Raw genomic sequence first — 15,502 nt, 5'->3', positions numbered from 1 at the left:
CCAAATTGGAATCTAGTCCACTGGAGGATTTTAAGACTCCATATAAGGAATATGATTCTAGCATAAATGAAAAAGTTGGAGACCGTCAGGGTACAGTCAAAGATAGTAACAATGCTAGTGGTGGTTTTGGCATTCTGATGACAAAGGACACATGCTCCATGGTTGATGGAAATTGTTTGGATAGAGCTATCTGTTTTGAGAATCTTTAGTTCAAAGATATCCAAGTTGGCGACAAGCATGTTTTAAATAATGGATCTGGGAAAATTTCCATGATTAGTAATGTGGGAAATTCCTACTTGTGTGACCATTTAGAGGGAATTGGGACTGTGAATGGAAAATTAAATTAAGGCATGGAAATTATTAAATTGGCAGAAGGTAAAACAACCCAGAATATCTAGATGACGTGGAAGGAGATCCAAACATTAGAGATTGATCCAATATAACTAATGGTACCATGTTTCATACTTTTGACATGGAGAATGGTGAATGCAATACCAACATCAATGTTTCTGAGACAATGCTTTTTGAAGCAGTTGATAGTAGGGACAATACAAACAGTTTGGATGAAGATATGGCAACCTGTCAAAAACTATCAGAGCATGATTCTCCTATCCTCGATGATTTGTCAAATACATTAGATGCAACATGGATAGGTGAATGCGGATTAGTAAAAACTTAGTTTGTATCTGTGATATCACAAGGGCGGGAAGTTGGTTCTGCACTTTGGTTATTGGTGCCAGTGCCAGTGATTCTGTAAACAAAAAATATTTTAATCTAGTTCAACAAATTGCAATAGGAGACAGGATGATGTCCAAATCTGCCTAAATCATGCATGATAAAAGTGGAATAGAGGTGCCTAATAAAATCATCCCTCCCTCACCAGTAAAATAATTAAATCTATTGGAAGAGTTTGGAAGTTTCATTGGGGCTCCTATGTCAAACTTACCAAAACGTTGTAGCAAGAGTTTACAAGAAAATTTATCGGGGTCTATTAGAGTTGACTCTCAGAGAAGCTATAGTCCTATGTTTGTTTCATCTGTCAGTCATCTGGGTGGTAATGGAGTGGGTAAGTTGCATTTACCAATTGGTGTCAACGATATGGTTATTGTTGTTTATAATGATGAGCCAACAAGCATAATAACTTATGCACTAAGCTCGCAAGAATATCAGGCTTTCCTATATGACAAGGTACCTGATAGTGAGAATCAAAAGGAAATAGACATGGATAAAACAAAGGAATGTGAAAATTTATTTGGTATGGGTGGAGTTGTTTCAAATCCACTTTAGTCATCAGATGGTTCCTTAGACTCGAGTAAAGTTCTTTCCAAAGAGATAAGTTCAGGATATGAGGATATTTACACATATGGCTCCAAAGGGAATGGGGGTTTAGATTCATCACTATATAGAAAAGACACATGCAAAAATATCCTTTTGTGATGAGGGTCCTCCTAGAAAAGTTAAGTACTTGGTAACCCGTTATTATGCAAAATAGTTTGATGCCCTTAGGAAAATTTATGTCCAACAGAGATGGACTTTAGATTGTCACTAAATTTCTGCAAGAAATGGGGACCTCAAGGAAGAAAGAGCAATGTGTTTTTTGCAAAATCCTTGGATGAAATATTTATTATTAAGAGAGTCACCAGGACAAAATTGGAGTCTTTTATCAAGTTTTCCTCAAAATATTTCAAATATCTGTGTGACTCATTATGTTTTGGAAGCTCCACATGTTTGGCAAAGATCCTTGGTATTTATTAGGTTGGATACTCATATTATTGTTTATTCTATATTTGACAATTACCTTTTGCAGACTCGTAGAGAGTTTACCATGCTTTGTTTCCTTCATTGTGTGTGTGCATGTTACATAATGTGCTTATCTTTCAGGTCACTATAGAGAATGCAAAAGGTGGAAAAGAGATCAGGATGAATTGATGGTAATGGAAAATCTGTTGTTTGTAAGAAATGTAACACAAGTTTATGACCTCAAAGGTTCTGGTTTCTCCCGTTACAATGTAGATTCATCAGGCAACAACAAAGTTCTTCTGGACTAGAATCTCTTAGAGACCATGCCAACTGTTCTAATATTTCTTGGGAATAAAGCAAAGTGCCTTTTGGAGAGAGCAGTCTGGAACGATACTTCCTTTCTCATGGGAAATATAGTTTTCATTTTCTTTAATCAACTATAATTGTAATCTTAGTTTCAAATTTTTGTTAAGCTAGTCAATTATCATGATTGTGTGCAATGTGTGTTTGTAGTCAATTGATGTCATGGATTATTCATTACTTGTTGGAGTTGATGAAGAGCATTGTGAGATGGTTTAGGTAATAATAGACTCATACAATGCTCAGTTTTGGTAAAATACACTCATACATTTTCTTTGAAATATATTTTCTCATATTTGATTTTCCATTTTAGGTAACATTATCAATAATTTCAGCTGCTTGGGTCAGAGCATGTATCTATCAACGTTTCAAAGATGAATACACTAACTTTTTTTCTTTATCTTTGTTTCAAATTTCAATACATGAAGTTTAGTTTACATTGGTGATAAAGCCAACATTTCTTGCTATGATGTTTTTTATGCAATGAAGTTGCCTAATGATGATAGCCTAATGATTGTGACAATATTACAATTGACAAACTGAGCATTATTTACCAGAGGTATATTCTCTTGATATTGCACTTTTATGATAGGACCAAGCAATGAGTATTGGCAGTCAAATATTTCATTGTTTGTGACCATCATTTATGTGAATAGGTCATGGGTTCCTTGATTTGAAGGGTTAGGAGAAGCTCATTTTAAGTTCCTCATGTGGATCTAGCTATCAGCTGAAGTAAAATGTGCCCATCTTCTTTTTCTTTTCCTTTTTAATTCTTTTGATAATATCTTCTAGTTGAATATTGTCTTTCATTTGCTAGTCCAATTATCTTCAATGCTCTAATATTGAACTTGTTTTATGCCATGAATAAATAATTCTGCTTGATTTTAAAATGCCTCCTTGACTTATTTTTGCCAACCAACTAAAGTTAAGTGTATTAACACCATTTTTCAAACTCAAACATTTTTTAAATTCATCATTTAAGGTGATATGATTTTGTTTGTCCTTGATGAGAAGTATCAAGACATTTTCTTTCACGTTTTTATCCTTTCAATGGTTGGTAAATTGTAAGTAAGTTTTGATTTCTTGTTTTTTTCCATTAAGGTAGATTGGGCTTTTGGTCTTTATGCTCACTTTGGGTCCATGTTTTGTAGTGATGTGCTAGAATTATGCATGGTTGTTAGTTGGAGCCAATGGTTATCAAGAAACAATGTGAGATTTAAACATGCAGCTCCATTAATGGGAACATCTCCTGTCACAATTCATTAGATTGGTGGTACTATGATTTTGATCTTTATGCTCACTTTTGTGTCCATGTTTTGCAGTGGCTAGAACTATGCATGGTTGTTAGTTAGATACAATTGTTATCAAGAAAAAATGAGCTTTAAACATTTTTCTCCATTAACGGAAACAAATATTGTCATAGTTCATTAGATTGGTGGCACTACGGATAGTCGACAATTGACGAATCCCAACATTGACCAATGTCACTTTAATGTACTATGGATGCCATCTCTATTTAATGTACTTTAAACATGTTCAAATTAGTAGATTTCATTGCTAGTTATTATTTTTCTTATCATCTTTATTTTTCCCACTCTAATCCTATTCTCTATGGATTTTTTTGTTATTCCCCTAGATCTATTCTTGCAAGTCTAATTATTTAAAGGGTGTTAGCTTAATGGAAGAGCATCTTCTTTCAAGTAGGAGGCATGTGGTTCGATTCAATTGTGCCATGTTATTCAAACAGAATGACGATAATTATTTTTTGGTGACGGAGGTTCTTTTGACTATCACCAATGAGCTTATGGTGACATTTTCTACCCTCACCAAAATATGAAATGGTGACGGTCAATGAACACCACCATATATATGCATCAATAGTGACAGCCATGAAAGTTCCATCACCATAAATCACTGATGTTCATATGAAATGGTGATAGTCAATGAACATCACCACATATATATGCATTAATAGTGATGGTCATGAAAGGTCCATCACAATAAATCATTGTTGTTCATATGAAATGGTGATGGTCACTATCTGTCATTATAATCATTATTGGTGACGGACCTTGAATGTCACCACAACATCTATACTTTTGGCGACGCCACCATTGGTGATGTTCAATATTTTGGTGACAAAGGCTAAAGTTTGTCATGATTGCTCATATGAAATGGTGACAGTCACTATCCTTCATTATAAATCGTTATTGGTGACAAACCTTGAATGTCACCATAACACCTATACTTTTGGTGATGCCACCTTTGGTGACGTTCAATTTTTGGTGACGAAGGCTCTTTTGACCATCACCAATGAGCTTATGATGGCATTTTTCGACCCTCACCAATGACCTTTTTTGTTGTAGTGTAAGCAATAATACGTGGGATGTTGCCTTTGTAAGAATCAAACATTGATGGGAGTTCAAGGTGATTTTGTTCCAGCCACCTATAGATCTCAGACAAGTATTTTCTTGTGCTTTCGTTCTTCAGTCCCTCAGGTCCACCTTATTTAGTATCATTTCAAATTCAAACATTTAGGACCTACACTAATACTAGTTAGATGAATGAGAATAACTCAAATTTTTATATTAGGAAGTTTATTTATGTGGATGCTAATAATGAGATCCATGTATAGTAAATTACATTTCAGTAATATATTATTAGTACCCAAACTAATAGTAATCAAGTATCACGAGCAACCCAAGTGATATCATTGTTATGCATATCAATATTCAAAAAAGGAAACACATGCTCAAGCATTGTTATCCAAACTTATGTATACCCCAGGTCACCATATAAGTGAGAACCTTGGGTGGGTTTTACTTTGGAAAATTGACTTATTTAATTGAAATTTCATTTTAGGGATTTTATCCATGGGGTTAGTGATGTCAACTAGTGGAGGGTTTACCATAGAAAGAGACCCTAACTACCTAAAATTTTATTTATGGAAAATCCTTTTTAGATATGGAGATCTTTTACTTTTTGAGGTGGGGATATAGGAATTGTGCTCACAACTAATCATTATTTTGCATTATTCATGTAAGAGTTTTGGGTGCATTAACGTTTCCGCAATAGTTCAATACATGCCATGGGATGCCATTTTTGTTCTAGAATGGTGAATTAATGGAGGGAGAAAACACAATATCCATGTTGGAAGAGTGCAAAGCCTTGCTTTAGTTAGTGAAGTTGAGACCATAATAGCCTTATGGGGATAATTTTGAGCCTATATTACACAATAACCTAGTGGGAAGAGTGTTGAGCCAAAATCACATGATATCCCCTTGGGGTGAGTGTTGATACAATGACCAAGATCCTTTATCTACCCACTAGTTAGTGAAGATGATTACCAATATCAGTGAAGTTAGGTCGATTTGAGCATGTACTCATGTTCTGCATAGGCATTGTGGATGACATTGGTTTACCTAAAAGCAATATCATGCATTAATTTCATTGAACTAATGCTATTTCCAAGTTGAAAAAAAGGTGCAGTACAAGTTTCAATGTTGAAAATGCTAACCAATAATATGTGGGATGTTGCCTTTGTAAGAGTCAAACATTGATGGGTGTTTAAGTTGATTATGTTCTAGCCATCTATAGATCTCAGTCAAGTATTTTCTTGTGCTTTTGTTCTTCAGTCCCCCAGGTCCAACTTATTTAGTATCATTTCAAACATTTGTACAAAATTTGTCAGTTGATAGGACCTTACTCCAATAAGAAATTGCACAGTAAAAACACTTGCAGATTCAACATGTGTGATTAGAAAAGTTCGCACGAGTCCTTCCCATTATCATATTTTATTTCTTTTGATGCATGTGAAAGAACTGTTTAGGTTGACCCTAAGTACCACCAGTAGAAATATTGAATTTAAACCATATGAAAATACTAAACACTCTTAATGGAAAAATAATTGCCTCTTTTATTATTCGAAGCATCCATTGTATCTATATATTGTTCATAAACATCAAAATTTTAATAATGGTAGTGAAAAAACATCTTGCACAAAGAAATAATTAGATCATACTATCAAGACAAGAACCTTCAAATTATTAATGACACCATTGTGCAGAGATGCAGATAATGGGCATTTAACACATGCCTCAATCTTGCCAGAATATAAAATTTTGAGTGATTGGTTTCTTGTAAATGTACTCCACAACATGCTATAATGTGATATGTGTATGCACATATTTTCTCAAGCTCCACATAGGAGAAGGTTTGAGAACTAAGAAAGAATATTTATGATGTTACTTGTTTACAAATTTGAGAAAGGCTCAAGGTTTACAGTCAAAATCTGGAAATTCTATTTCCTGGTGGAATGTGAGACATGCTTGGATTTGTATAGCGCTTCAATGCTTGTTTAGGATCTAGGTAAGTGTGAATGAATAAAAGATTTATGTCATTGTTCTACATTGAATTCCCATTCTCTCTAAGTTATAAAAGGCAAGTTAAAACCTGATTAGACTAAGGGACAACATGTTCCATTGCCAAACTTTAACCTTATAGGGAAGTGCACTACACTTGTTTGATACTTCCACACATTTTGAGGGCATGCCAATAGAAATGTCAATATTGTTGGATACACTGGCATTGGTTAGTTTTATAAAAGTTCTCTTTTTCAAATATGTTGTTTTCTTGAAGTAATATTTCCAACCAAGAGGATAAAGACTTGGCATGCCTAGGACATATAGTGGTGTTATTTCTTGCATGTATTTGTGATTTATTAGTATTCTACCACTAATTAACTTCATTATGGAGCTATCTATTTAGTAGTATATTACAACAATGATTTATTAAATGAAAAGGATTCCAATTTGTTTTAACACCATAAATGGAAAGGAAATTTAACTTTGAATTTAAAAAATTGAATATATTCCGAAAAATATGTTTTTTGATCAAATATAGGTCTATTTCCTTATCATTAACAAAAAGCAGTGATGAGAATAAGCAATGATTTTGGACACAATTAATTACAAAACTCTCTAGCTCAAAACAAGTTAGCATATTCAGTTTTGTATGCATTAGAGAAAAATGAATGAGTAACATTAAGTTTGTTTTGAATATTTATAGAATCATTTCAGAGATTCTAAATGGAAATTTCATGTGCTAATCTTTCTCAATTAATTACAGGGAAACGAAAGGGCATACATAATTTTTTGGCTTATCGGAATTGGATTTCTTTTCCTGTGGAATATTACGCTGACAATTGAAGATTATTATATCGACGTTATATTCTCGGTTAGTATCACAATTTACAAAGTCTTGTTTCATTTTTTTTAGTTCACTAGTACAAAATGGCTAATCAGTTACTAAAACAACGACTAAAATTTGCATATAAATGACTAATTTTCAATCGGTGACCAGTAGTAGCTAATTTACAGTATCTTATAATGCGACCAACTTTTAGGCATTTTTAGCTTAGTCATTAATTAGTTGTCTCAATTTTATCGTCTAGTATTATATTTAGTCATAAATTTGATCATTCATTTAGTCATTTATTTAGTCATTAATTGCCACAATTAATGATCAAATATACAACAAATTATATTACTATATGATTATCTGAGAAAACCAATTAATGACCAAAGAAATATGACCAAAATGTTGGTCATGTTATAAGATACTGTAAATTAACTACTAATAGTCATATATATATAAATTTCAGTCGTTGTTTGAAACCAATTAAATATAACTAAATTTTGTCTTATTATAAGATACTGTAAATTAGCTACTAATAGTCATATATATGAAAAATTTAGCTGGCATTTGTATTCACAAATTAATCATTTGCAGTAGTCATTTATATTTTTTTTGGTAGTTTCATATTCATTATATAAACAACTAATTTAGTAGTTTAGATTCATTTCATTTATTTTCATTAATAATAATTATAAACGACTAATTTAGTTGTAAATTCATTTTATTTGTGTTCATCATTAATCGATATAAATTACTAATTTAGTAGTTTTAGATTGATTTTATGTGTTCATTATTAATCAACATAAATTAATTAGTATGATTTTGTGACTAAATTAAAAAAAAAGACATACAATGTGCACTAGTTCATCTAATATGAAAATTCAAAGTTACATATGTTAATTAATATACTAAACAATATCAGGTGCAACTACAAATAATTTCAACCACATAAATTATATTATATGAAATGTCAAGTATTACAATATGAGTTTCCAACTTAACATTAGTTGGACTACAATTTACACATGAAATGTTGTTTCATCACTACAAAACATTATCATTGTGTTTCCAAGCCATTGCAGGTGAATTCACCAACTCTAAAGACTTGAACATCAATCTCTATGTGTGCTTCTTATGTAGAATAGTGGTTTTAAGGATAGGTTCTCTTCTCTCTCCTTTTTCATTTGTCACTCCAGCATTAGTGTTCTCCTCTTTCTTCAAATCCTTCTCCTTACCATCAATACTGACTTCCTTTTCTGAAAACAAAAGAAAATATATTGCAAAGTGTAAGACATGAAAGACGATGAACACTAAAATATAAACTAAAGTAGACTATAAAGGATTTATATTAAATATAACTCAACATCAACAATGTTCAAGCCATTCTTCCCCATAAAAGCAAGAAACGCGAACAAGTTTTCTTCAGTTGAGCGAGCATGGCCACTATGTGGCCAGGTGACCTATATAAACAAATAAACGCCACCATAGAAAAGAACACCTTAGTAACTTAATATTCAACCTTTAGGGAGAGCTTAATTACAATCGTGCCAACTAAGTTACATGCTAAAAAGCTCAAGTTGTACGTAATATGTGAAAGAAAATAATCTGAGGTGTGATGTCTAATCCTTGTCGTTTTATTCGCAACAACATTATGTTCTTTAATGGATGAACTTGGTCAAGTATATAAACAACATGTGCTCAAATAACAACATGAAAGTAAACTTTTTTAATAGTCATCAAAATATTTCAACACAAAACAGTTAAAAGGATTTCAATCAATATCGTGTAATATTAATTTCATATTCAAGCTTTGGTTGTTGTTTAAACAGACATTATAACAAATATTTTCAATTTCATATTTAAAATAAAAAGCAAAATCAAAATAAACATTCAAAATATAATCAAACAATAAAGAGAGGATATCATGGAATGGACATTGCAACTATAAAAAAAAAAGGTTTACCTGTCCATTGATGTCTTACAGGCATTCCTAAAACATTTGCTTGCCAAAAATAACCATGAGGTGAAAGAATCTGTCAAGCCAGGTTAACTCCAGAAATTAATGAGCGCAAGAAAGAACTGATGATTTTATTCATTAGCCAACTATTATTTATATACATACATAAAACGGATCAGTTCATCTTCTAGATGACTGTCCAGTTCACCCATCCGTTTCGGATTAGGTGTCAACATTCCCCCCCTTAATCTGAAGGGATGTTGGTGAGTCCAAGCATCATTCTGAATCTTTCAAGCTTTTCTCTTCCAAGCGCTTTGGTGAAGATGTCTGCAATTTGCTCGTTTGTGGAACAATGACGGAGATGGATTGTTTTGGCCTCAACATGATGTCGGATCAGATGATATTTAGTATTGATGTGCTTAGTACGATCATGGAACTTTGGGTTCTTGGCCAACTTTATTGCAGAGGTGTTATCAATCATGAGTGGAGTTGATTGTATTTGTTTTACCTGCAAATCTTCAAGAATTTTCCTGAGCCACACAATTTCTTTCGTTGCTTCAGCTGCTGCCACATATTCTGCTTCTGTTGTGGAATCTGGTGGTACTGATTGTTTGCGTGATCTCCAGGAGACAGCTCCTGATCCAAGACTCATAGCATATCCTGAAGTAGATACCCCAGTTTCTTTGTCTCCATTGAAGTCTGAATCAGAGTATCCAATCAAGTTGAAGTCGTCCACCTGTGTATACTTGATTCCAAGGTCTTGAGTTCCCTTCAAGTACCTTAGAACTCTTTTTGCAGCAGACCAATGTCCCTCACAAGGCTTTTGCATAAACCTGGAGAGGATTCCAACAGCAAATGAAATGTCTGGTCTGGTAGTAGTGAGGTAGATGAGACTTCCTACAAGTTGTCTATACTTTGTTGCATCCTCAAATTCCTTTCCTTCAATAGATGTGAGCTTCAAGTTTTGTTCCATTGGAGTAGAAAGGGGATTGCACTCTGTCATGCCAAATCTGTTCAACAAATCTCCAATGTATTTCTTTTGAGAAAGAAATATGGACTTTGGATGTTGGGTTACTTCAATGCCAAGATAGTAATGAACATAGCCCAAATCAGTCATTTCAAAAAATTTTCCTAATTCTTTCTTTATGGATGCAATATAGCTTTCATTGTTCCCTGTCATTAAAATATCATCTACATATACCACAAGATACACAACTATTTTGCCAACTTTCTTGACAAATAAAGTTGCATCATCAAGATCAAAATGTTTGAAGTTGAGTTTCAGAAGATGCTCAGTTAGTTTTTCATACCAGGCTCGTGGTGCTTGTTTGAGGCCATACAAGGACTTCACAAGTTTGCATACTTTGTGTTCATGTCCTTTCACAGCAAATCCTTCAGGCTGGGACATAAAAACATTCTCTTTTAGATCTCCATTCAAGAATGCAATTTTTACATCCATTTGATGGACTTTCCAACCGTTCTGAGCAGCTAGTGCAAAGAGTGTCTGGATGGTGGCCCATTTTGCTGTGGGAGCAAAAGTTTCCTCATAATCGACCCCTTCCTTCTGTGAAAAACTTTTTGCCACAAGCCTAGCTTTGTGCTTGTCAAGTGAGCCATCAGCTTTGTACTTGTTCTTGTAGACCCACTTGCAGCCAATTGGTTTGGTTCCAAATGGAGGATCAACCAGCTTCCAAGTGCCATTCTTTATGAGGGCATCATACTCCTTCTGCATCGCTTCTTTCCATTCATCATGAGAAGCAGCTTCTTTGAAGGAAGTTGGTTCAAAATATGTAGACAAGTTCAATTCACAATCATAAGTAACATCCATATCAACAGGTGAATTAGAGTTATCTACATCACCTCCATCTTGTCGGTTTGTATTTCTGGTTCCTGTTTTTCCAATTTCATCAGGATGAACACTTTCAAGTGTCTTTGTCAGCCACTTTGGGGGACCTTTCTGAGATGGTCCAGGCTGTTCTGTTGATTGAGTTGGGTCTGAATCAAGATTGAGTCTCCCAATTCTATCAATTACATCACTTAAAGCATCATCCGTTGTTGGAGTGTCATGCAGGGGAGATTGTTCTTCAGAAGGAGATTCCACATGTTGATCTAGTATAGGAATCCCCCCTTCAAGATGTGGAATCTGATTATCAAACTCTTGGAATGATTTCGGTTTTGTGAATCTATCCAAGCGATCAATTTGCCGCTCAACAACACTGTCAGATTCGGATAATTCAAGAAAAATGACATCTCTAGATAAAACAAACTTTTTATTTACTTCATCATAAAGGCGGTATGCTTTAGATGTGTTTGAATACCCAAGGAAGATACACTTACGACTTCTAGCACCAAGTTTGTTTCTATGTACCTTTGGTATTAAAGCATAACAGGTGGAACCAAATATCCTGAGATGTTTTACCGAAGGAACATGTCCATACCACAATTCATAAGGAGTCTTGTTTCTTATAGCACTAGATGGACATCTATTCTTTATATATGCAGCACATAGAACAGCATCAGCCCAAAACATTGTCTTTACATTTTTGAAGAAAAGCATGGATCGTAACATATTCAAAATTGTTATGTTCATTCTTTCAGCTACACCATTCTGTTGAGGATTATAAGGCACAGTTGTTGGATGTTTAATCCCATGTTGGCGAAGATAGTATTCAAATTCATTTGATGTATATTCTTTTCCATTATCAGTGCGAATAGACCCAATATGAGATTGTGCATCATTTTCAATCCATTTATGAAAATTCTTGAATGTTTGAAAAGCATCAGATTTTTTCTTCAAAAAATAAACCCAACACATTCTGGTGTAATCATCAATAAATGTCATGATATATTTATTTCCATTTGCAGAAGGAACAGGCATTGGACCACATAAATCTGAATGAATAAGTTCAAGCTTCCTATGTGCTCTTGAATGTGAATCATGAAAAGACTGTTTGCTATGCTTTCCTAGAATGCAAGCATCACATTGTTTATGTTTTCTAGGAATTGTAGGCAAACCAGCAACACCATTTTTCTTCAACAAGCGGAGACTATCATAGTTTAAATGTCCAAATATAGCATGCCATAATAAACTTGATGGAAGTGCATCATCTTCATGATGAGAAATATACGAGAAATGTTGTGCATGAGCAGAGGTTCCTTGCAGTTTAAGAAGTCTTTCTTCTTCTATACCCCTCATGACAAGTGAGTGGTCAGATGCCTTTCTTACCTCAAGCTTGCCATCAAACATGTGAATGGAGTGACCTTGCTGGCGGATGTGGACCAGGGACAACAAGTTTCTCTTGAGCTGTGGGAGATATAGAACATGATCCAGAAGAAAGTCTGGAAGACCAGGCAGTTTAAGCCTGATTGTGCCAAGCCCTGATGGCTTGATTTTTGACTGATCTGCAAAGTATACTGCTCCATCAACATTGTCAGTGAAATCTTCAAAAAATTCTTTCCTATGAGTCATATGACAGGTTGCTCCTGAATCAAGCAACCAGTCATTTTTCAAAGAAGCACGTGAAGCATTAAACAAGTCTTCATTTACTCCAATGTTACATTGTGCCTCAATATAGTGAGCGGATTCAGGTGCTTTACCTTTGTCTGTGTCATCAGTTTTACCTTTCTGCTGATTTCTTCTCTGCTCAACCTTGTCCCATGGTAGCTTGCATGTAGAAGCATCATGTGATCCATTTCGTTTGCAGCGAATGCAATGCAGATCTGCCTTTTCTGCTTGAGAATGTCTGCCCCCCTGCCTCTGAAGTATCTTCCTCTTCTTCTTCGTCCACCTCTTCCTCTTGTAGAATCTTGAGCGGGATGCTTTTCTTTGTGAGCAAGGCAAACAGTCTCTTCAGAAGATTCAGGGACTGTTTTCTTTCCAAAGGCTTTCTCTCTTTCAGCAAACTTTTTCACAAGAGTGTCAAAGGTTATATCTTTAAGATTTCCATTTGCTTGTAAAGACTCAAGATAATTAGAGTAGGTAGGATAGAGTGCTTTGAGAAAGGCAATAAGAGAGATATCCAGCTCAACCTTAGTGGATTTAATATCATGCATTATAGACTTTATTTCAAATGCAAGAGCAAGAGGATCATTATTTTTCAGTTCAAGAGTGAAGAGTTTAATCATAAGCTGAACAACTTCAAGTGCAGAATGTGTATCATAGAGTTCTTTTAGCTTTTGTAAAGCTTCAAAGGCATTGGAATAGGATGAAATATGATGACTTACTTCCTCATTTACAGATGTTGCGATCAATCCATAGGCTTTGCTGTTCTTGTTTTCCCAAATAACAAGTTCTTTATCTGATGTAGGCTGCACAGGGTCTTTGTCTTCTTCTCCGACACACACTCCTTTCCACAGCTCATTGTAGATGAGGGTGTGTTTTACCATCCGAGACCATTCAGAATAGTTCTCCTTGCCAGTGAGAACTATTCCGACCATAGAAATGATTGAATGCATTCTGTAAAAAATATCTCTGCTAAAAAAACTTCTGTTGATAAAAGACTTCTGCTGGAAAAAAATTCTTATGCCACAACCTTATGCACTTTATTTTCTTCTAACATTTGCATCAGCATATCAGCATTTCTTATATCAGTAATATTACTATGTTTTGAGAAAAAAAAACTCTCACGGGATCACTTCAATATATATCAATGTATCAAATATATATGTAATGCTGAAAACACCGCAATATTTTGAAGGCTTTGAATCATATAAACTGTGTAATATTATGAAGTCAACAAACTGCTCAAAAACTGCTATCATATACAGTGAAGAACGGCTCAACACTCAACCGAGTCGATGGCCTGAGGTGTCCATTCTACGCATTCAACTTGGAAACCATTCAACATATATACTCTATGCATGCACAGCGTTAATACCCACAGCGCTTCCCGGCTGGTGCACCACGTTAATACCTAAACAGTGTGAATATTATACACAGACTCTCTTCAAACCGCATGCAACAACTCATAATAAAACAAATCTTACATACACTGATGATAATACGGTTTACATATCTCGGGACAAAAAAACTGGATCATTAATATACACTGTTTCAAACGCTTCCAGCATTGAAGAAATCTATCAGTGTACTCGATTTTCTTCCAATAGGCTATTACTCTGGGCCGAGCAGGTTTGATTTCTCCATCTCCTCTAATATATGGAAAAATCCCGGAATCGCTATCTCTAATGAATGAATGGTTCCCGCAATCGTTACTGAAGACTAATAGCACCTCACCCGCTAAGACCACGTCGCTGATATCTAGCGGACGATCGAGATTATCGATGGCTTGCACATCAAACAATGTATATACGCTTGCAATGGGGTTTAAAACAGTCTTTTGCATGTGTTTCTCAAGGTGAGGCGAAGCGAGAAGGAAAGCCGAATCGGTGAGGCGGTATGATGCCAGGAAACTGAAGTGGGACTGAACTGAGCATTGCGCAACGTAATATGGGTGGTATTACACAGGAAACCGGACTGGAAATTTGTTTGCAGCAGAGTATGTGGATTGTGGTATGATTGTGGCCCGAACGCAGGTGGACAGGAGGTGGGATTCGGAACAAAGCAACGCAATGCGATGGACCATAAAAAACAAATCAACGCAATGTGTTCTGTTGAATATTTTACAACGCTTCTATGCATTCATCAACGCTCAGGTAAAAAACGCATCAACGCTCACGCTCAGGAAATACATTCAATATCAAAACGCATACCAATTACTTATGATCTGAGGGCGCAGTCTCCAGAGGCGCTCAGGACAGTCATCTACAAGGTCAGGCCAGGTTAACTCCAAAAATTAATGAGCGCAAGAAAGAACTGATGATTTTATTCATTAGCCAACTATTATTTATATACATGCATAAAACGGATCAGTTCATCTTCTAGATGACTGTCCAGTTCACCCATCCGTTTCGGATTAGGTGTCAACAGAATCACAACACTAAAAGCCATAGGAATAACTACTAGAAGAATTTCCAAAGTCTATTGCTCAAATGCCTGAAGGATTTCCAACAACAAATGAATCATATTGAATATGTGATCTCTATATTTTCTCCCCATCCTTTTTCCAATCACATTTCATGTAACCTACCCACACCAGAGTCAAGTAACAATCAAATGAAGGCATTGACATTTGCTTTTATCTTTTATATCCATAAAATTTGAATCTAATTTGTTTTGGGAACATATTAATTCATATTTAAAGCCTTCCTATCATGAGAATGTATCAATCAAGTAGGACATCAGAAAAA

At 34.9% G+C, this 15,502-nt stretch overlaps 1 pseudogene; it reads left to right on the top strand.

Annotated features, from left to right (window-relative positions):
- The first annotated feature begins 472 nt into the window (after nucleotides 1-472).
- On the top strand, nucleotides 473-15,039 carry LOC149227616 (1-phosphatidylinositol-3-phosphate 5-kinase FAB1A-like; annotated as a pseudogene).
- Nucleotides 15,040-15,502: the final 463 nt, after the last annotated feature.

The sequence above is a fragment of the Pinus tabuliformis genome, chromosome J, assembly GCF_031772625.1.
Source record: "Pinus tabuliformis cultivar Carrire ecotype Pingquan chromosome J, CPIR1, whole genome shotgun sequence".
NCBI classification, from domain to species: Eukaryota; Viridiplantae; Streptophyta; class Pinopsida; order Pinales; family Pinaceae; genus Pinus; species Pinus tabuliformis.
The sequence above is the reverse complement of the archived record's forward strand: the minus strand, read 5'-3'. Positions and strand labels throughout refer to the sequence as shown.